Source organism: Pseudopipra pipra, chromosome 1, assembly GCF_036250125.1.
Source record: "Pseudopipra pipra isolate bDixPip1 chromosome 1, bDixPip1.hap1, whole genome shotgun sequence".
NCBI lineage: Eukaryota > Metazoa > Chordata > Aves > Passeriformes > Pipridae > Pseudopipra > Pseudopipra pipra.
Window position 1 is genome coordinate 140233705 of NC_087549.1, and position 23207 is coordinate 140256911.

The 23207-nt window shown below is 45.1% G+C and overlaps 1 protein-coding gene across 2 annotated transcripts in view; it reads left to right on the forward strand.

Moving 5' to 3' along the window:
• Window positions 1–23207, forward strand: part of JCAD (junctional cadherin 5 associated) — a 66971-nt gene that overhangs the window by 26068 nt on the left and 17696 nt on the right. The window contains exon 1 of one of the 2 annotated variants that reach the window (XM_064636493.1): window positions 5260–5349. The exons of the other annotated variant lie outside the window; for it this stretch is intronic. The gene's annotated coding sequence lies outside the window, so the exon portion shown is untranslated. Of the gene's footprint in view, window positions 1–5259; window positions 5350–23207 lie in introns of those variants that run through there. 2 annotated transcript variants of the gene reach the window in all.

Below are 23207 nucleotides of genomic sequence, written 5' to 3' on the forward strand. Positions count from 1 at the left end.
CCAAAAAAATTTTAGCTAATGCCTATGGGTAACCTGAGTTTTCTCTCAGTCTTAACTGTAACTCAAACAGGTCAACATCTGAACTTGACACAGTAAATCTGGAGTCACAGCGGGATGGTGCTGAGCTGTAGCTAGACAGGTGATGGGACGACAGGATGGATCCCACTGCTTGGGTCTTGACTAGACCTACACTGGACATCCAACATGACCCAATGGGCTGCTGAGTGTTGGCCTGGAGCTGCTGAGCACTCACAAGTAATGGTAAAGTGGGCATTTCCCCGAAGATTATCAACACCTTGTGGTAACATATGAGACCTGATCAAACACTGATTTTCTTTTAGCTTATTTGAAGTCTGTTTCCCACCAGCACTAGTCCATGCAGCGATGCTAATGGCATCCACAGCTTTTGCTAATTTCTTAGAGAAATCAAGCTAAAACTTTGTTTGTGCTTTCCCAGCTGCACACCTCTTAGCCATGACCCCACTTCCCAGTGTCTGTGAGACTTCGCTCCTTAGAGAGCGAAGGTCACATCACTCGCAGGAGCAACGATGTGGCAGTCACAGCCCAGCCTCCATAGGCAGCTTTGTGGAGATGGACGGAGCTGCTGTAACATCTGCATTGTACCATTTGTGTACCCTTGTACGTAATGCATCAAACCTATATTACTTCATTAAGCAAAGGTAGGGATTAGCCTTCTCTGGAGTAGTAAGCATTCAAATTTTAAACTAAGAAAAATAGGATAGATCCAACATCAATATGCTTTGCTACTGCGTAACTATTCTCCTTTCATCTTCCCCTACCTTTGTGGATGACTCTCTCTCTCCCCTCGACACCTTGCTGGGAGGTCAGCTGGAGCTTCTAACCCTTCTCAAGAACTTTTCAGCTGAACGACTGTACAAATATTTTGTTCAGGAAACTCTCCTGAAAAACAAGGCTTAACTGTTCTGTTTCTCAGCTGGGTGACAGGGGTAATTACTGTGATAACTTCCCATCTCTCTTGGGTGTTATGATGAGAAACTCATTAGTTATTTGCTGAGTACCCTGAGCCAAGTCCTTGAATGAAAGAGCTGTAAGGATTATTTTAACAATATTTAGCACTTCAAAAGTTTTGGAAGCACTACCTAATTTTCCCAAATGTAAACCAGCTAAATCTGCAAGGTAATTTGTGTGCCACACCTCTTAGTCTTTTCAGCAGTTTTCACAATGTTCAGGAACTCACACGGTATGGGTGTATGCTTCCTCTAGTGCTAATTATTCTTTTATTTTTTAGCTTTTTCTCCCCATTTTTCCCTCCCTCCATCACACTTTCATAGGTCATACTTTAGGACTCTAAGGTGTATCTAACAGACACGATAGCTGAGTCCTCACATTTAAAGGAAAATACTCTCCATCAGTGCACTCCTTCTCCTCCCCAGCAGCACGTGGCCCAACACCTCGCACAGACACTAACTGCTGTGAATTAAATCATCTTTGCAGAATGGTCACCACTCAACATCGTAAACTATTTCCCTCCATTCAATACACACCCACCCCATCTGCTTCTTTGGGATGCTTAGGAAGCAATAAAGCAGTTCGAGAAAAGAATCCTCAAATACCAAGTCAAAATACAGTGAAAGAAGCACCAAAGAACTGGCAAATGAAAACATCCCTTCTCCACGGCAATGCTTAGTGTTTCCCTTGATGCAGCAATAAAATATCCGAAGCTTCTCTGTTCCAAGCTAAAAAGAGGTGCCAATTATATAAACAGGTGATTACTGTCAGAATGGGCAATGTGAATGTTTTCTTGCAAAAAGGTAATAGCTGTTTTGTTTATGACTAACATCTGTTTTAAGTAAGTTTAATATATCATGGCTGTAACATGCCATATAGGATGGACAAGAGGAAAAAATAAGCAGGGGTTTAATAGCACATCTGTGGCTAGTTAGTTATGGTAAACTTCAGGTATGTGGTGATTTCAGCATATGTTCCTAAATATTTTCCCAGCAACTGGATCTAAGACAAAACCTGTTACAGTCTTTTGGGGAATAATTAATGCACCTAGTCACTTCAAACCACACCAAATTATGAAGAAATCTGCTTGATTTCACAGTAAAAAGCACTGATGAATGATCACCTCCAGAAATGAGACTCCAAGCCCGCAAAAAGTTTGGTAGAAATAGCAGGAAAGCTCTGGCCCTGAGCAGCAACACTAATGATGGGACATAAAACACAAACAGAGGACTCCCAATCAGGGAGGTTTTGAGGCCAGAGAGAATTATAAAGACATAAAGCAGCAATAACTTGCACCGAGCAGAGCAGGACTTCCCATTCACTTGTCACAGTGATGACACGCTGCAATGCTGTTGCTGAAGAGCTGGCTGGCATGCAGCATGTCTCTGTGTTTTTCGTTTTCCCTTCCCTGTGCATTAATTCATCTGTATTTCCCCCCCAGCCTGTCTTGCTCGTGTTTGTGTGTTTCTGTTTTCCACGATTTCTGTCCCTAATGGCCACTTGCAGGCGCTGGTCTTCATGTCCCAAGGAGCTGAGTCCTGGCATTCCCTGCTTGCCTGGGCATGTGGACCTGCTCTACCATGTCCCACAGGATGCTGATCTGGACCTGACCGCTGTGACACAGGGGATGCCTCTACTGCTTGCTGGGTTCATGCAGCCCCACTGTGCTCCTGTTCGGATACCCACCTTAGCTGCACAAAGACACTGTTGGCTTTTGATCTGTGGTTTCTTTGCACTTCTCTTCTGTTACCCCATGATGACGCTCTGCCCCTTCACACTGATTTTCACCCATGTCAAGGGTCCTACATGGCAGGACAGTGCCTTTAGTGCTCTTTTCTCTTACACAAACTCCATCTGTATGCTTCTCACGCAGCCACATTTAGTTCTTTCAGCCTTTTTGAGGCTGAAACTCTAAACTCAAGAATGTCTGACTGTGGTCCCCTTCTCTGGAAAGAGCCAGGAGAGAGATATCTCTAGGTGGCCTCAGGACTGTAGGCTTTGCAGGGGAGCAATGCTCCATCAGTTGTGCACATTGACTCAAAAAGCAGAATTGCATTCCTGCCTGCTCTGCTTTCCCGCATCTTTACCCTTCTCCTGGCAGTCACAGTCTGCATTGCAGTACAACCTGAGACCACATCCCCACTGATCCAAGCACTGAGCAAAGGCAGAGTGAAGCAACATGTGCCCAAAGAGTTTGCTCTCTAACAGGCAGAGGGCAAGATGCAGCAGAAGCAAAGGGAGTCCCTGAAAGCTCTGATGACACTGAGGAGCACAGCCCTCAGACTTCCCAAACCACAGACTAACAGCTCCATGTGTTACACCAGCCCTCTGGGCAATCCCACTTGGACATGAATTGGGGCTGGCAGCCATGATTGGTCCTTAATTGTGAATCCAGACCGAGACATCCCTGATGTTGCCTCAAAAATCATGTTTGCTTTCTGGTGCCCAGCTATGGAGCTATGTTCAGCTCAGATTTTCAGGTTTTCCTCTGTAACAGGAGAGCTAGAAGCACGGGCATTGTTTTCTTCTTTTAGGAGCTTTTGCTCTGTTTTTCAGCTTAAGGCCCTTTGACTTCACTCAGGGGAAATCTTCACTGACTGCAGGACTCCAGACTAATCTGCAGAAGTGCCTCCTTCCAAGGGCTGCACCTCCCTTTGCAGTCCACAAAGTGTTCTCAGAAGAGATGTAACAAAAATTAGCCCCAGGTGCAGAGAGGCAGACCCAAGGTGTGTTGTCCTCTGTGCTTTTATCATGTTCTCCACAGGCTGTGACCTCCTGAAGATTTAAAGATGTCTCTTCCCTTCACCTTGACATTATCAGTAAATGATCCAATTTCTTTCACTAAAGTGGTAGGTCCAGCCTGTCCCCCCCACCTCTTTCCATCCCCTAAAGCCAGCACAGCAGCTTTCCCAACAGGGAGTCATGAGCTCCAGGAGCAAGGATCTGCTCCGTGTGATGCATCATGAGTATGCAACTGGGAGCAAAAGCTTTTGGCTCAGGAAGAAGGGATGTAAACAGGACTGTCTCCTACAACCAAGGAGAGCAAACAACTCAGAGCTGCAGTCATGCAGATGAGAAAATCATCCTGGAAATCTTTTCATACAACACAGTGGAGACAGGTATTTGAAAAACTCAGAACTCCCAATTTGCCTGTTGGAGCCAAGATAATTAAATAATAAACCGTAACTTGTGTCAGCATGGCTTCCTTGATGGAAACCCTTGCTATCGTCACGCCCACATGAAGCTGCTCTGTGACAAGACCTAAAGTTTCTGCTGATTGACTGTGTCAGCTACGAGGCTTTACCATTGGAAAACGTGGGTGTTTTCCAGCCAGCAAAGCCACAAAGAACTCCACATGTACCCTTCAGGCACAGGGTGTAAGGGGTCTTGCTGAAGGTCCCCCTGCTGCTGGTGGCATTGTCCTTGGTGGCTACATCATGTGTCAGCAGCTGCAGGCTCAGATCCTCACTGCTGGAAGACAAAAGGAGATGTCCGTAGAAAAGCAGGTCAATGACAATTACTCCCAGAGCCCTGCAAAACCAGGGCACCAGGAAACCTGTATGTAGTTCTGGGCTCTCCCACAGACTTCTCCTATGACCTTGGACTCATCGTGTAACTTTACTGCCCTTGTTTTCTCACTATTAACTAGAACACATATTGAATAGGACTCAATTTATGAACATGCGTAAAGCACTTTGATAGCCTGGGGTAAAAGTCAATTAAGACATGGTGAGCAACTGATGGGCCCAAGCAATTACTGAAGTAAATGATTCACAAACACACTCTTTTTGAGAATGTCATTAAACCAAAACAGATCTGCATATTATTCACCTGTTTCTAGAGGCTGAATACTTTATGGGGAGGGGAAAGGTGGGGAAGCAGGCAAGAAGCAATGCTTCAAAAATGCTTGAAAACCATGTTGAGGACAAGCCCTTTGGGTGCACATCTGGGCCCCAGCAGGAACACCAAGTTTTGGAGGGGTCTCTTCTTGTCCCTCTCCATCCCCGATGGATCCCTTCCGCAGATTTTCCTTGTGCTGAGAAAGTTGATGCCGCTCATCTCAGATGAGCCGTGGGCTGAGCTCAGCTGCGGACAGAGAAGGGGCAGAAGGTGCCCGTCCAACTTTCGGGAGAAGACAACCCACCCCGCGCAGCCCCCACCGCGGCGCTGCCCGCAGAGCCGCCCGGGCGGGCCGGGCGGGCGGGCGGGGGCGCGGGGGGCGGGCGGTGCGTCCAGCCCGTCCCGCCCGGTCCCGCCCGGTCCCGCCCCGCCGCGGGCTCGGCGCCTCCCGGCTGCCGTGGCCGCTCAGCGCGGCGGCCCCGCCGCCACCCCAGGGTCTGAGGGCGGCCGCCCGGAGAGGTGAGTCCGAGCAGGTCGGGGAGGGGGCGGTGGGCGGCTGGAGGAGGCGGGGAGGGGGAGGACGGCGGCGCTCGGAGGTGTCCCGGGGCGGGCGGCGATGCGCGGCAGCGGGGGGCACATCCCTCGGGTTCCCATCGCTTTGCACCTGCTCGTTCTTCTCTTTCCCCCGCGACCCCCGTCTCTCTGCCGACATCCCCGCGGGAGCTCGCCCTGAGCAGAGAGGTTCCAGGGAAGTTAGTCGGTGCCGCTCGCTGGAGCCGCTCCCTTCCATTTACCGCTGTGGTCCCCTGCGCCCGGGACCGGGGCACCGGCTGCGGGTTGGGGCCGGCTCCCACCGACCCGCCAGGATGTGGCATCAGGGTCTTAAACAAGTGCCTCCCCTCCTGGTATTTATCCGTACTCCAGTATTTACACAGCAGTCAAAGGGATCTTTGGGGGTTTTCCCTTTTTGGTGGTTGTTTTAAAGCATGTTCTTTTGCAAAGGAGACAAAAACCCAGCTGTTCTGTCAGAAGGAGATCTGTGCTGTTATGTCATTTTATAATTGCCTCAGAATTGCAAATTATGGCCTTAGTCTGCCACTGGATCTGTGCCAAAGGACTCTTGCATCTATTAAGGATGTTGGTGTTTGTTTTGTTTCTTTCCCTTTCTTTTTTATTTGGTCTACAGTTGAGAATAATGGCTTTTTAATGGCATGGACCTTACATGTTAAGTTCCTTCAGCCTATGTCTTTAAGTGAACTTACGATGTAAGTGTTCTAAGTAGTCAGTCGGATCCACACAGTCAAGCCATTAAATATTGGCTAGTGACAATGAGAATTGTGTCCTGCTGAAAAGTATTCAAATGCACTTCTTTGCGTGAGCTGAAGCAGTTTCTCATTGTTACTTCAGAAGTTCCGATTCTGCCGAGAAATGCTGTTGCTGTTTGTGGGTAACAGACACATGGAAAATAGCAACCTTTTAGCTTCAGACTAAGGAATATCAGATTAATGACAGAGAAGGGCTCTGCAGTTAAGAGATGCAGCCACTGCAAGAGCCTTAATTTGTGCCAGCACTTGGTTTGTAATCACAGAGGCTAGATCTCCTGTACCCTACTATCCTCTTGCAGTTCTACCACTCACTGCGGTACCACTTGGAGGAAAAAAGTGTGGTCCTGCCAGCTATTCCTTTTTCCAAGGATGCTGAAGGCAGCAGGAGTCTGGAGGAAGTTGAAGCAAACTGCTGCTGTGGGGTAGAGAAGCTAGGCATGGTTGTGCCACTCAAGGCAGGATAGTCTCCTAAGCTGTGCCGTTGGGGCATATTAGAATATCAACTAAAATACCTATTTAGTCTCTCGTTTTGAAGGCTAGGCCCTTCTGCATCCTTTCTTCCTATGATGATGCTCAGTATTTCTTTGTGCTGCAACATACATTTGCTAGCTCTTGGAAAAGATTGATCTTTCAGGGTCTGCCAGCCTGTGAGTATCGAGTGGCATGTTACAGTGCTATATTGTTCTTTAGATGGATAATTTCACTGGCCTCTTATGACCTAAAAAGCACACAGAAAATAAACAAGGGCATATTGTTCAGTGGGAAGGATGCAGAAAGTTCTTCTGCCTTAGCCGTTACTTAGGGAAACATTACTTTTAAGTGTTTCTCCTGATTGTCAGAGAAATGACATGGCACATGTGAGCTTGTTTTTTGCCAAGCAAATTCTGTTTGGAAGGTGAGGCATTTCTGAACTTCTTGGTCACTTTGGAACTAGTTACGAGTGCATAGCAAAGTCCTGCCCAAATCTTCCCTTCTAATTAATTTGGCCAGAGGCCATCTTAATTAACCTTGAGGGAGTTCAGGGGTGGGAGAGCTTGGTATGAAACAATTGTTCTCTTGTAATTTGCTGTTCACAATGTGTTGACCAATCCACGGGCTGCATCTCTAAAATCCTCTGGGTCTCTTGCTGAAGCCATTACATCAGTTTATTTGTTTTTCAACAGATGTTGTTTTCTACTTCTTGAGTGGAAAGGGTTATCTCACTTTCTGCAACCTTGCTATTGTGCTTTGTTTCAAGAGCCAGTGGACTTGGTCTTACTCACCAGTTCCAGCTATGAAGGAAGGAGTTGGTCAGCCTTCCAGCAGACGTGATGAGATTGTTAAGGTCTCTATGTGAACTGATGGCATCTTTTCACATCTGCCTAGAAATAACCCTCAGTTCTGGTATTGGCAGTGCCTGCAGGGAACAAAAAGCAGCAGCAGCCTCTTTGCCTAAGAGTATTACAGTTAGGATATTAATAGAACTTGTCAGCCATAACTTAGACCATCTCAAATGGTGGGGCAAGGGAAGGCGTTCTGAAATCTCAGCTAGTCGAGAAAAAGACAAAAGTTAAAGGCTGGGTTCTGCTTTTTGGAAGTGCTGAGGAGGCCCTGCAAGTCACCAAGAACGTGATGAAGGGGGAAGAATGAACAGCTCGTTTCTGAAATTTCAGGGTGGTCTGTCTTCCCCGATTGCTCACCTTGTTGGTCCAGGGGACTTATCTGTGCTCAACAGCTGGGTCACCTTTCACCAGCCTGGGCTTACCTTACTGGTGGGGCAGCCCTGCCCAGCACGCACAGTGCCTCGACAGCACAGCGCCGCTTGTGTGTAGGCTTCTCAAATATCTGTCTTATTTTTTTTTATGCTAATGCATAAAAATGCTATTTTGGCATTTATTTTCTGGTAGAGCAAGGGGTTGGGGAGAAATCCTGCAGAGACTACTAGTCAGGACACACAGATCCAAGAAAGAAAGATCAAAGGCGTCTTAATACAGGAAGAAGCAGAGGGTCAATCCAGAAGAGAGGGCATTTGATTATACATACAAGGGTAATATAGAAGGGATAACACACAGGAGAGGATGGTAGTGTCTGAAAATGAGTAAACAAACAGATGTGTAAGACTATGCTGAGAATTTATTTACTCCAGCAGACACAATCCTTATCTCTTTGAAAGAGGAGAAGACCACACCAACCTTGGAACGCCTCTGCTCCCAGCCACATTTGTGAGCGGGAGAAAGTGTTTGTTTACGGATCACTCCTCCATGAGTCCTGGCCTGACGGGCCGGCCTGTCCTGCTGTGATTAGTAGGATGCTAATGCGTGTAATCCTTTTGATCACAGAGCCCAGGCTCTATAAGTCATGTCACTGTCACCTCAAAGAAGTTCAGCTGTGTGATAGATCCCTTATTAAAAAATTGTGCTTTGAAAGATTTAATACAGTTATTATTGAGATCCTTTTTTTTCCCCTTTTCTTTTTGGCTTGTACAGATGGAGAGCTTTTCTATGAAAAAAATACAAACAATAATACTTATCCATGTAGTCCTAGCGTGGGAGTAGCTTATTAGCACTCTGCCCATAGGTGTTTTAGGTGGGATGATTAAGATAATTTTAAGATATGAGTGACAAATGTAATTCCCTGTGCTTTGTCCGATCAGACTGGATTTCTCCATACATAACTGTAAACAGCATGGAAACGTTCATCCGAGTCTTAAAAAATATACACTTCTGCAGTTCCTTTCAGGGATGGAAAGAGTTGACTAGTTACGCTTTGTTTAATAAATGTACTATTTTCTTCTCCTGTTGTGACAAACAAAAGCTGTCATTTGAGGAAATACACCATATGCTGCCAATTGGTGTAAGGACTGGTTATATCTGGAGCACAGAGTAGCAGTGAGTACTCTTTTACAATTGCTCCTTCTCTGAAAAAAATCTGGACCAATTTCAGTGGAGTAATGTGCTGTTCTGTCATCAGTGGAAGCAAGCTGTTGACATTTTGAAAACCAGCTAATACAAACAGCAGTATCTGTGCATTCTTGGATGTATCCTCTCTCCCTGTTATGCCTTTGGATGCTTATGAGCCCCAGCGAATCAGTGTTCAGTTGGGGATGGATTGGTCCGTGAAATATTTAAAAATCAAACTTATTTTGGATACTGACTCTCATCCCTGCCCAGTCAGACATGTTTTTCAGCATTGTGTGAACCCAATACTCAAACACCCACATTAATTTAAAAAAAACAATCTAGCTCTCTACCATTTTTCTTGGCAAATCTGAGAAAGCAAACTGTGAAATCTCCTAACAAATGGGGCTGGCAGCACCTGGACAGTACTTGCTAAGGTCTCCCCCAGGAGATGCTCTGCACTCTCTCTCATGCTGTGGTGGTGGGTTTGCAGATGTATGTGCATGGGTGAGATACAAGACAGGAATGACTACCTTCTGAGAGTTAAAGAAACTCTTAAGACTTGCTCCTCTCATCCTCCCCGCTTCCTAATTTTATTGGAGACACATCATATCATTAATTTATTCTCTGGCATGGTTCCTCAGTGCTTTCTTTTTGCTCAAAGAATGCAAAGAGGATGTGAGCTGTAATTTTCACAGTCTGTGAATCTTTGTGTTAGAGAAAAAATGTGAACTCTCCTGCCCACAGGTAATGAGGGTTAAACTCAAAAATTCACAGATTTCTTTTTATATTCTTTGAGATGAATGGGAGAGACTGGCCTGGGAAGACATGCAGAGCCAGCATAAAGTTGGCTTATCTTCCAGAAGTGACTTTGGCACATCTTCCTTCCATGTAGAAATGATTATGCATTTAGAAGTAGCTGCTTTGAAGCCTTTAGTACAGTGTACTTTGACTGTAATGGGAACTTTCTTGAAGCTTTGCTTGGTGCATACCTGTGATCTGATATGAGTCCTTTGGTCAGGACCCTGTTCTGGTGCCTCCACTCAGCTCATCTGCTGCTTCTTCTCTGCTCAGAAACTTTCCTGAGCAGTGGTGTGTCTCTTGTGTCTCGGGCTTCCTATCCCTCCCATCCCTGGAGGAGAGGAAAGTTTCTGTTCCTACCCCTGTGCCAGGCCTGCTTCCCCTTGGCACGCCCCTCACTCTTCCCTGCAATGCAGAGGATGTTGGGAAAGGGGATGCAAGGACAGTTTTAGTGGGGGAGGGGGAAAGCCACATTGTAATTCAGGTGATGTGGCTCTTTATAAGACTGTGAGACTTGTACATAAGAGTTCTGATTTTCGTGGTAATGTGTGGGGCATGCCAACAAAACAGTAACTTTTTTGGGGGGAGAGAAAGGAGGAATATCAAAAAGTTTAGTTTCCATCCCACCCCCTTGGTTCTGAGGGTAGGATCTGCTTCATCTGCACCATTTCTGATAGATCTTTGTTGAGGCTGTTCTTGAAAACCTGTATTGATGGAGATTGACAGACTCCCAGCATAAACAGTGGATAACTATCTTTGTGGCTAGACAGTTCCTCCTAATATCTAACCTAAATCTCCCTTGCTGCCTGCTAAGCCAGTCCCTTTGGTTTTCCACATCTGCAGTGAGAAGGACAAGATTGTCACTGCCTTTTAGCAGCCTGACATATTTAAAACTTATCTCTCATTCTCTCACCCTCATTCCTCTTCCCCCTTCTTTCAACTAAACAAGCCCACTTCTTGTACTCTCTTCTCTAAGGGTCACATTTGGCTAAGCTTTTTATCATTCCTGTGAGTAAGTGGCAGTGAGCAGCATCTTGCTTGATGTAGGGCCCAAACTGGATATAGGGTTGAGAGGAATAAAGAGCCTGGACATGTGATGCTCCTCTTGATATGTCTCCAAGCATATTCAGCTGTGTGTACCAAGCCCTGCACTGCTCTTACCATAAAATTGTGGAATTGTTAAGGTTGGAAAAGGTCTGTAAGATCATTGAGTCAAATGATGTCTTCTGTCTTTGTAGCTCTAGCCCCAGAGCCCCAGCTGTACCGCTCCGTTTCGTACTTTTGCATTGCATCCTTGTTCTTCAGCATGGGTTTTTACACCTGCCTCTATTGAATCTCAGTCATTCATTTCAGACTGGGTCTCTAATTTATGAAGATTTTATTCTAATTGCAATCCCTGAAAATGCTCACAGCACTCCCTACATATTTGTAATTGTAATCTTCCTTCTAATTTACAAGTCATTAATGGAAATACCAAATAGAGCAAGACCCCAGGCACAGCCCTTATGTGTCTTTTCAGGTTGACATTGAATTTACTAACTATTCCTTGAGTACAGATTTGAAGCATTTGTATACCTGCCCAGAGTAAATTATACCTCAATTGTATTCACCTGGTTTGCATATAAGACTATCACATGCACCCATCAAAAGCTTTCCTCATTCCAATGTGTGACTTCTACTGTTTTTTCTTCCGTAGTTACTCTGCTCCCAGCTCTGTCAAAGAAGAAAATTAAATAGATTAGACTTAATTTGTTCTTGACAAGTCTGTATTTTCTGTTTTCTCATGACTTTATCATGTGTGGGGGGGGTGCAGTTGCAGTGCGAGGTGGGAAGCAGGGAGAGGGAAATTTCCTGGATTGCGCACCTGCTCCCTCCTGCTCCAGGATAAATCAACATGTGTTATAAGCATTTACAAGTGGATTGAATAATAATTTGTCTGATTTGGTATCAAAGCAAGGCTGTTTGGTCTATGATACCCCAGATCTGTCTCCTCCCCCCTTTTGTTTGAAGTTAGATAATATGTTCGCCCTTCACCCATCCTTTGAGAATTTCTAGAAGGGTTTTTTTTCACTGATGGCTTGGAGGCAGCCCTGGCTAATTCCCTACTCCTTCCTCACTCCTAGCCTATGCTTAATTAAGCCCCACCGAATCAAATACATCCAACTTGCATTAATATTCTCTAATCTCTTTCTCCTCTGTTCTAGAGAATCTTTGCGTTAAATATCTAACATTTAATCATAGTGAACATCATTGTTGAAGGCTCTTCAAGCACATGAATTTTATCTTTCCCGATGGAGCGTGTGTCTGCAAGTCAGTGGATGTGGTGGTGGTTGTTTCCACAGCAGAGGGCAGGGGCATGGCACAGCAGCACATCAGCCTGCCACTTATGGTCCTATCTGACTTTATTGTCCCAAAAAGATGAAATTAGCAAGGTAAAAGCCTCGTTTAATGTGTTTTTGATAAGCTGTCTTATCTGCACACATGCAAAACCAGAGTGAGAAAACAGGAGCAATTAAAATGGCCAAAGCCTTAGATATTCTCCTGGGATGTAGCTCAGGGTTATATTTAGATGGAGCAAGTAGCACCATCTAGTATTAAAACTTTCAACTACAAGAACCTGTTTTCCATTGCTGTAGTCTGTCAAGCTTTTATCATTTGATCTGAGACTTTCAGGTTGTGTGTCTCTCTCAGGATAAGTTTATTTTAATATTGTCAGCTAAACCAATGCAACCATTTCCAAGAAAAACTAGGGGGGAGGAGAGAAGGAATGTTGTTTTGCCCACATTAAAAAGGGTAAAGAAGATAAATCCTCCAGCTTTTTGATTGAGAGCTGCTGTGCCATCATGTTCAGGAGTAGCATCTGTGGTGACAAGGCTCGGAGACATCTGCGCATGTCCTCGGCAGACTCATCTCTGTTTCCGGCTACTCCATTTTCCAAAGACTTTTCCCTCTCATACATCAGCACCCCCCAGCCTCTGGTGCTGAGCAGCCCCCTCTTGACCCAGCCCTGTGCAGAGATGGTGCTCATGCCGTAAACTGCTGCAGGGGATGTGCCAACAGAGCATGTGCTGCTGGAGGGGGATCGTCCCTGCAAAGATGGCTCTTGCTTCTTGCAAGAACAGGTGAGATGGGATCTCAAATCTGGGAGCAGAGAGCCGGCACAGAGGTAATTCTGCTGCAAATGTAGACAGGACAGAAGGTGTTCATCAGGAGGCGAAGGAAGAATGGGGGGTGATGGAAGCAAACAGAGGACTGGCCAGGAGAAGCTGTAAGGGGTGCAGGAGGGTGGGATGGGCTGGCTAGCACAGTGGTGGGCTGTGTGGGAAGTGTGGCTGAACTGGTGGAACCAGAAGACAGGAAGACAAGGAAGGGTTGCTGGAGGGATAGCAAGAAGGACAGATGGGCAATGGGAAGAAGGAAATGAAAGCACTAGGGTGCATGGTGGTTAGAAGTTAACAGGGGTGGGGGGGATATTGGGCTGCCTGGACAAAAGTGTTGATCTTGGATTAGATGGGCAGAGGAATGGAAGAAGGCACAGTAGACAAATTACTGCAACCAGGTTTTTTGCTTATCCCATGTTTTCATTGCGTGGACAGCTGATTTGCCACACTTGGGTTGATATGCAGAGCTACTAGGTTCTTGCAGCAGTTGCTTTGAACGTACCCAGTTCACTTTTAAAGCTAAGTCTTTCTTTTAAAAATCAGGTTGTAGGCACTTCAGAGGGGGTGCCTAGAATGGAGGGAATTGTTTTCACTTTAGTCTGTCTGTATAAATACTTCTGTCTGGCACATGTCTGATATGAAATGGGAATAATGTCACCCAGACGTGAGTGAAGATAAGCTAGTTTAATGTGTGACCCATCTAGATAATATGCTTTGTAATTTAGATGCCTGTTAGTAACTCTATCTTCAGAACAGTGTTTGGATAACTGCTGTAGATAAAACCTGGGAAGACTAGCATCACCTAGTCTGCACATCAGCCGGGACAGGAGTCCTGCAGAATTCAGTAGCCTCAAGTCATGTAATTACAGACTGCAGCAAATTGTGTGTCCATGTGGGGTGCCTTGATTTTGGCAATTCTTGCTGCTGTAGGCATAATTCTGCAATATGAATCATGTTCCTTCTGTTTTCTGTTAAAAAAATCAAGTAGCAGAGAGCTGAAGAGATGTTACAGAGGGCAGCCAGGGCCAAATTCTCTGTCACTTCTGGTCTCCCAGACCAATATGTGGCTGCTGTGCCAGGATGCTCTCTGGAACTTGGGCTAAAGAAAGGAGCCTGCCAATGGGCTGTTTGGAACACCATGAAGGGAGGGTTCAACAGCGTGCAAGCTATTTCAGAGCATGGAGGTAAGAACTGCTCCTGCCACTGCTGCAGGTGTTAGCATTCATCATTGCTAGCACTGGTTACCATACAGATGGCAGTGGTACCCCCCCAAAATAATTAGGCTTGGGAACCCCTGCCACTGAAAAGAACTACAGACAAATGCAGATCATCAATAGAAACCCATGTGTTTTCCCCACTGAGAATGAGCTCCAAAAGCAGCTCAGAGGAAACTCCAGCACCAGATTTCTTCAGGGTGTTTTTCAGGAGTGCTTTGGGCTTTTCTCAGTGCCAGAGATGAGATCCTCACTCTTGGACGGAGCACCCCGAGACGAGGTGCTCTGATGACGTTTCCATCTGGTGGTCCCATTGTGTCCCGCTCGCTGAGGCTGCAGCTCCCCATTGTGTCTGCCTGCACGGGGGCTGATGCTGATTTCCGCCATTCACGCTTGTTTCTTTGCATCTGAGAGTGCTGCTGAGAAGTTTCCAGAGAAAAGCTTGGCCCCTGTTTCTAATGTAATGCAGAGTTGTACTGGCTGCCGGGGACAAGTCGGAAACGCTGGCAAGATAGCAGGCATCCTCAGGAAGCAAACCCTATCAGAAAGCACTGATGTCATTGGCAAACAAAACAAATGAGCGCTGGAAAAACAAACTGTTTTCCAGCCTTGTTGATCTTCCCTCAAATTAGAAGCTCTGCACAGCCTTTACTCTGTGGCCCAGTCTGACAGATTATTTACATGATAGTGCTGCAGCAATGGTTTTGTTACTCCTGCCAATCCAATTCCTTTGATTTTATTTTTTAGATTTATTTATCTAAGGGAGGGTGGGGTGAGTGTCCCAATGCTGAAGCCAGATTTGGAAAGCTGGCCAGCATCCTTGCAGATGCTGGTGCTGACATGGTTGATGTCCTGCAAGCTTTGATCAGGCGTGACCTCCAGCTTCCCTGCCCCTGGCCGGGTCCTATGCAGGGGATGCCACCTCCCCACAACTTCTGCACAGCCCTTCAAGGCATGTGTCCTGCCAGTGTCCCAGCTAGCAGCCGCCTGCCACCACTGCTACTGGTTCTTTGGAGCTTGTGCCATGAGCATGGAGCATTTTTACATATGGTGAGTCTGCATAGAGCTCGTCTGGGGGTTGGTGCTGAGGGCACCATGGCAGGCAGAGCAGTGTGGGCTTCACCCTCTTGGTTGTTCTGATTGCCGTGTTGTGATGGGCACAGTGATAGCATCCTGCTTCCAGATGGGCCTCCCCACCACCCATAGCACTGTGGGGTTTTCCCTTCCACATGTGATAAGTTTGTGGAGCAGGAGGAGACAGTCACACCAGTTCCTCATGGTGCATTTCCACTCGTTGCTCCTCACTGCTGGTGCCAGAAGGAGGATCAGAGTAAACCCCACGGGCTGCAGGTTTCTCACCCACTCATCTTTGTCTCTCTGATGCCACCATGGCTGCAGTAGCGGCAGAGAGGGGGTTAAGCTCTGCTCCAAGACTGCCTGATAATAGCAGGAAAAGCACATTTCTTCTTTGCACCTGTGAGCGCTTCGATGGGCTTTCTGCTGTTTATGGTAGTCACATTGGATCTTTCTCTCCTTAGAAGCTGAACAGCTCTAGCAGCCAGCTGTTCCCTTTGCTCTGCTTGTACCTGGCTCCTTGCACAGTCCGGGCAGGGGGTGGATGGAAAATCAGCTTTTTAGGTCAGCATTCAAAAATAACCCACAAAGCCTTCCCTTCCTTCCATGAGGGAAGGGTCCCACTCCTCCCTGCTTTCTGTCTGCTTATACTTACTGCTGGCTCGCCTACTCAGAGCTCTTACTGGGAATTTGGAGTCCTGTTCTAGCAAGGGCTACTCCTAAAATATCTTCAGCACAGAGCTTTATTTCTCTGTTTTTAAAGGGTGTGTAGTGTGTGAAAAGGGAAGAGATTCATTAAGCTCTAGAGACAAACCGGTTTAAGTGCTCAGCAGGCTCTCAGGCTGAAAAGCCACTTCTGCAGCATTCCAGGCTACCAGTTAAGTTGTGGCTCTGCATAAAAATTGTGCCTGTTTTTCCACACTGTGGGCTCTCCTTGGGCGAGTGCCGTGGCCACTGTGGGCAGCGCAGGGCAGATGTGGCTGGAGGGTCCCTGCATGCCCAGGAGCTGCACACCAGGCTGGCCCGGAACAGCTGGTCAGACCAGCTCTGTAGCCTGCAGAGCATGCAGGAGACAAGACAGAACAGAAAATGGGTGAGGTGCTGGATAGGCAAAAAGTGGCCATAGTATATAGAGGGCTGCAGCCCAGAAACTGGTTTATATAGTAAGCCAACCCATCCACTTCTGTGTATATGTAGCCTGGGAGATTTGGTACTAATAAACACACAGCATCTATCTCAGTAGTTGCTCCATTTCAAGGAAATAATTGTCAACAGCAGTGAACTGTAGCAGTACGTTCGGATACATGTCCGGAATAAAGACAAGTGCCAAAAAATACTCAAGCACACAAAATATCTTTTATTACAGTGAGAATAATAATAATAGTAATAATAGCAAGAGGAATAAAAAACTAAAAAAGGATACAAAATAACTACCTTATCAGGTGGCATTAAAACAAATACTACGAACAGCATTTAATACAATATTAACTAGTGAAAAAGGGATACCAAAAAAGGATCTTAACACAATATTATGGATAACACGATATTGGTTAGTAAAAGGGGAAACTAAAGAAAAAAAAAAACTATAAACATAAAAGGGAAGTTAAAGGAACACTAAAAGGATATTAAAAAGTTTGTTCTCTCAGTTGCTTCCTATCAATAACCTGTGCTTACCCACACAGACAGGCCAGGGCTGTCAGGATCTGCAGCAGCTGGTCGGTACCCATGCTTAGCGGGCGTCCCCGCGGAGCAACACAGTCTCGGTGGTAGGATGAGTATCGCTCAACTCAGCAGTCCCGACACCCCATTTTTATCAGTTCCACATTACACTACGTAGGGCCAGTACGTAGCATAAGGTGATGCCTGAATGGCAGCCAAACACCGCCTAATCATGACCTCATGGCAACAGTCTGCGCATGCCCTACTTGTAGGGCAAGGGGCGAGCGACCCCTGCCCACATCATCTTCCTCCCATCATCATCTTTCTCACCCCTATGTATGACCTCTACCATTGTGTTTCAAGGGTAGATGTATCTATCTTGCAATATGTAGCAAAACCAAGGAAGAACTCAGCTCTGATAATAGGGGATATCAAGCTGACTTGCTAAAAAGCACAATGGACCTTACAATTAGCTTCTGCCATAAGTTACATTGTACCATACTCTAGCTGGTTTCACATCCTAATATGAGTTCGTTCTCACGCCTCTATGCTCCATTGATCATCTAATTCAGAAGTACCCCCCTTACATACCACCGCGTGATCAATGGTAGCAAGAGGGTGATAACGAACTACTCGAGATTGCAATGCATTTAGCTTGGTGTCTATCATTCGACGTACACATGTTAGTATACAGGGAATCATACACAATATGCATGTTATTATACATCCAACTATTGACAAACCTATTAATGTTTTTCGTAACCAGGGCCATCCCCATTTCCAATCACCAAAGAGGTTCCATTCATCACGAACATGTAATTGTTGAGTAAGGGCTTTTAATTTCTGAATGCTAGCATGAACAGATTCAGAATGATCACTTAAATTCATGCAGCACATGCCCTCAAAATCCTGACAGCCATGTCCCTGGGCTAACAACAAAAAATCAATAGCAGCTCTATTTTGTAAACTTGCATGTCTAACAGAGTCTACATCTGTGAGCAATGCACTCAAAGCAGCAGAAGTAGCATTAGCTTCTTTAGCCAACCAGCATCCTAGTTTATTCAATGAAGCCAAAGCATGAGCAGTCCCTATCTGAGATATAATACTAGCAGTTATTCTTTCAGCCTTATTCCAAAACTCTACATCAGAGTTACAGTCCGGAGTAAATCGCCGTGTGCCACGTCTGCATCTTCTTAGTTTAGGCAAGGTTACACTGCGAGGATGGAAAAAGGTTAATTGTCCGAAGGTACAAGGGCCTACTACAGCTTTTCTTGGAATAGTTTTCCATGCTCTTTGTCCACAAATGAGAAACAGATCATTTGGGAGACTTATCGCATCAGATCTAGGAATAAATCGTTTTTGCAGAGTCTCATTGTACCAAGTTGATGCGTTCTGGTATATATCTCTAGGAAAAATGTCAACTCCTCCTTTATTAACCTTGGTACCTGACATATAGTTTAGGTAGAAGCATCGAGTTGCAGTTTGCTAACACGGTCTCATTATACAGAGTTCCCCCACCAGTAGTTATCAATAGGTACTCCAACCAGACAGGTGCAAAAAGGACTCGTGGGAGTTGCCATGGACACACATATCACGTCTGTCTTCGTCACGTTGGCCAGGGTGGTCCACACATTGACATCTAAAACAGAAGTTAGCAAAGAAGCAAAGTATAGCTGATATCTTTCTGGAAGGTACAATTGGGTCTGGAAGAGGCCCTGCTGCTCTGCACTCTCAGAGGAGAGACCAGTTCCTGGGGGCTGTTGGATTCCATCCCACCGCGTGGTCCATGGTTGGACCATGACACTGGTGAATGACTCGAACAGCATATTGATGAAGTGTCATTTCTAAAAATGTAAACAGCATAACAACTGAGTAACAGTGAAAATACAGACAATAATATAATCATGTCCATCCCCAGTGAGGAGATCTAAGTGGATTACAGTGGTCATTTACTTGGAGTCAACAGTACTTGAGATAATCTTTTCCTGGTTGGCAGACCTAGTTTCCAAGTTTGGACAGGTGTGTCCAATCATATGGGCTCAGGAATTTCTGCAAAATATAAAGTCTAGTACAACAGAACTTCTCATTTCAGAATTTTATAGTCTGGATTCATCTTTTATAGTATGAAGTGGTTGACTGCCAGTCACACATTTATAGGCCTGTTAGGAGTCATCACAGGCAATGTATATCTGGAGTTTGATGCAACACCAGACAACATCCTGATTTCACCAACCGCTCCCACAGAAAGCTTGCACTCTCTGTACAGATTCCAGGCCTCATCGGGAGCAAACCGTCCTGCCCCAGTTTACCCCTGACTGCAATCAATCCCTCTTCACCTCATGGAGTGATAGTACAGGTTATCTCTTGCCTCCATGCTATAAAAGAATTTTATCCACTTTCACATTAACTATACCATTGAGTGTGAAATCATTTCTGCACTTAACTAGAATATTACCAGTTCATCATAAGAAAATTGTAAACATGATGTGAGCCAGAGCCCATAGGGAGGTCCACAAACATCAGTCCTTCATTTGCAGTCTTGCCAACCAGCTTTTCAACATAAGCTTTTCTTCTGCGAGGCCCAGCACCTCACACATGGTTATTTCACAATCACATATATTCTTGTATAGACTCGTAAGCCAAAAGGTTTCTGTCATTTGTTGATTCCAAATAATTCTTGCCACCTGCTGTAACACTACTGGGATGAAACACATACAAATATGAGCACTGCAAAACAATCAGTGTCTGATTTAGAATTCCCAAACCACACCATTCTGCCTGATCTTCACAAACATCACTGGTGTGACATGAATAGCACAGAAATGGATCATTCTATACAGTGATGACTATTAGGCTTCAGGATGTTACAAGCTTTATAGTTTTCCATTGTCTTCTTTCCCCCCTTAGTGGCATGTCTGCCCCATCCCAGGAGACAAAACCAAGCACAATTGCAGTCCCTCTGCACACAGCATCACATATGTCCTTCACTTCTTGAAGCCAGGGCTTAGCTTTAGCCTTTACCTTTAACACTGCTGCCAGAACAACTTGGCAGCACACAGTTCAGGAATAATATTCCAATTCTGATTGTTGCTTACCAGTAACACAAAACAAAGCATACAGATTGTTGGTGTAACTCATCTAAGAAATATAGACCTTCTTATCTCTGGAGCAGTAGATCCAGGGATCCATTGGGACACGAGACCTGCTATGCAGAAAAGAATAACTAATCCATCTTGTTATTCAAGATACATAACCTGCACTGAATAGGTTAATGCAAGAGTAGTCATGGCTGTGGTAGCTATATCCTCCCAGCCTCTGGCCAGGACATTGTTCATTACATGAATCCCAACATCAGGTGTGAACAAGACACACAAGAGACAGGTACACGATAACTGAGTCATTACACCAGTTAGCAAAAGTTAGTAGACACAATTAATTATATTTAGGATATGTTTTTCTTCCATGTGATATTCGGGCTGGTCTTGTGCTGCTCAGCATTCACTGATCTCTGTCCAGAATTCTTGCTGCTCATGATAAGGTTTCATCAAACATGCTGGAAGCTAGCAGGGTCCTGTGGGAGACAAAACACAAACAACTCCCCCCTTCCCAATACTAACAACTTAATATTTACTTGAGGTGTCATATTACCTCTCCTCTTACAACAGTATAATTGTATCAAGTTAAGGTTTTGTTCTGTGGGTGGGAGGCCTGGAAGGTCACCAAGTTGCTGCAACCTCTCTATGATCTCTTCTATGGGTGCCTCTGAGTTAGACACTAGCAGTGGAATAATGTATGGTTTCCAGGGTACAGGACAGCCTTCTAGCAGTTTGTTTCACATTACTAGAATTAAAGGCTGTTGCATGTAAAGTTCAGGGCTCTGCAATTCAATAGCTACTTTCATCCCTTCCCCCTTTAATATCTTGATTGCTTGATGAAGAGTTACCCAGGATGAACTTCCATCCTGCCATGATCCATCATGAGTAAAACGGTCACTAAGACCTTCAGCAATAACTGAAACCAAAGTTCTATCAACTCCCAGTGTTTGTCTTAAACACCGAAGGGCATTTTGTACATATACATCATTAGTTAACCCTAAAAACTTCGTGGCATCAACTTTGTCTATTATCACAGAGTCAGCCCCTTGCTCTGTGTGCCAACTCATCTGATGTTGATAACTTCTCTGAATTTTCTATAAAATTGCCCTCATCAGAATCATCACTACTACTCTATATGTTACTATCTCACTTCTCTGGATCCCAATCAGGGGAAGTGATTATAGCTCACACCCATGGTCTCTGATCACTTCGGTCTATTTTCCTTTGTCTGTGACGAACAGTTCTCACAGCATATTTCTCAGTTAAAGTAACACATTTATCTTCTACCCTGTTCTTTTCAGCCTGAAGGTCAAGTAAAGTCTGGCGTTGTACCAACTGAGTGGTTCTTACAGCATTCAGCTGCTCCTGCAGTTTTTTGCATTTTTCCACAGTTAACTTATATGCAGTAAGCAGTGCACCCCCCATTCGTCCAGCCTGTTCCAGACGACTGCTTGATTTACTAGTAGGGGTAAACTGCTCCCAGTATTGCAATACCTCCATCGGGGTCTGCTGCCCCCAATACTCAAAAGGAATCTTTGTACACACTTCCCACTTGTTCTACAAAGTAATCCATGGCTCCTGCCCCAATTCTATTAATTCACGGGGAGGAGCTTTCTTGGGTTCATTGCCGCCTGCGGCTGACCCTCCTAACCACTTTTTCATCTTAGTCTACTAGTGTTCTCACTAACAAAACACTAACAACAGATTCTCAATTTTCAAGCTAAACAAAATGAGACACACCAATCCACAAACTATGGCTCTTACATCACAAACAAGCCTAACTACACATACACAACAAATCTAAAATCTCTGTATACCAACCACAAAATGCACACTCTACAGTAACTCTGAATGAATCCTCAGAAAGACATATCTATGAGTGAAACAACAATAAAACCTAATCCACCGGGTATCTTCTAAACTTTGATTCGCTCCACACCGAATACAATAAAAATTTAAAGTCCGATCTAGCCTTATCTCCTGGCTGCCTCTAGGTCCCAGGATATATTTATTACAATTAATACAACGAAGTCGTACATATAAACAACAATTGCAAAAAGGACAAATCTTAATTCTAGCTCTCAAGAAATGTGGTATACTCACAATTAATTGCTCAGAACTACCTCCCATATGCAAAAAACAAACAAAGCATATAAAACACAAGCACTGCCACCCATGTAGTATCTTAATCAACAAGAACAACAAAACCCAGTTTAAAACAAAGTAAAACCAGCTGAAGATATGAACCCAGAAACTGGCACCCACGGCACCCACACAGAGTTCACCTCACACACAGGGACGCGGCTTCCCAGGCTATGCTCCCCACCTGAGAATCTCCCTTTTACACAACACACACGGGGACGCGGCTCTCCAGGCTGTGCACTCCACCTGAAGATCTCCCACCAATACACAGAGAAACGTCAGCTGAGCACTCCACCAACGAATTCCCTGGGGCACTGCTTATTCCTCCATGTATCCTGCCGACTACGCCAATTTATGTAGCAGTACGTTCGGATACATGTCCGGAATAAAGACAAGTGCCAAAAAATACTCAAGCACACAAAATATCTTTTATTACAGTGAGAATAATAATAATAGTAATAATAGCAAGAGGAATAAAAAACTAAAAAAGGATACAAAATAACTACCTTATCAGGTGGCATTAAAACAAATACTACGAACAGCATTTAATACAATATTAACTAGTGAAAAAGGGATACCAAAAAAGGATCTTAACACAATATTATGGATAACACGATATTGGTTAGTAAAAGGGGAAACTAAAGAAAAAAAAAACTATAAACATAAAAGGGAAGTTAAAGGAACACTAAAAGGATATTAAAAAGTTTGTTCTCTCAGTTGCTTCCTATCAATAACCTGTGCTTACCCACACAGACAGGCCAGGGCTGTCAGGATCTGCAGCAGCTGGTCGGTACCCATGCTTAGCGGGCGTCCCCGCGGAGCAACACAGTCTCGGTGGTAGGATGAGTATCGCTCAACTCAGCAGTCCCGACACCCCATTTTTATCAGTTCCACATTACACTACGTAGGGCCAGTACGTAGCATAAGGTGATGCCTGAATGGCAGCCAAACACCGCCTAATCATGACCTCATGGCAACAGTCTGCGCATGCCCTACTTGTAGGGCAAGGGGCGAGCGACCCCTGCCCACA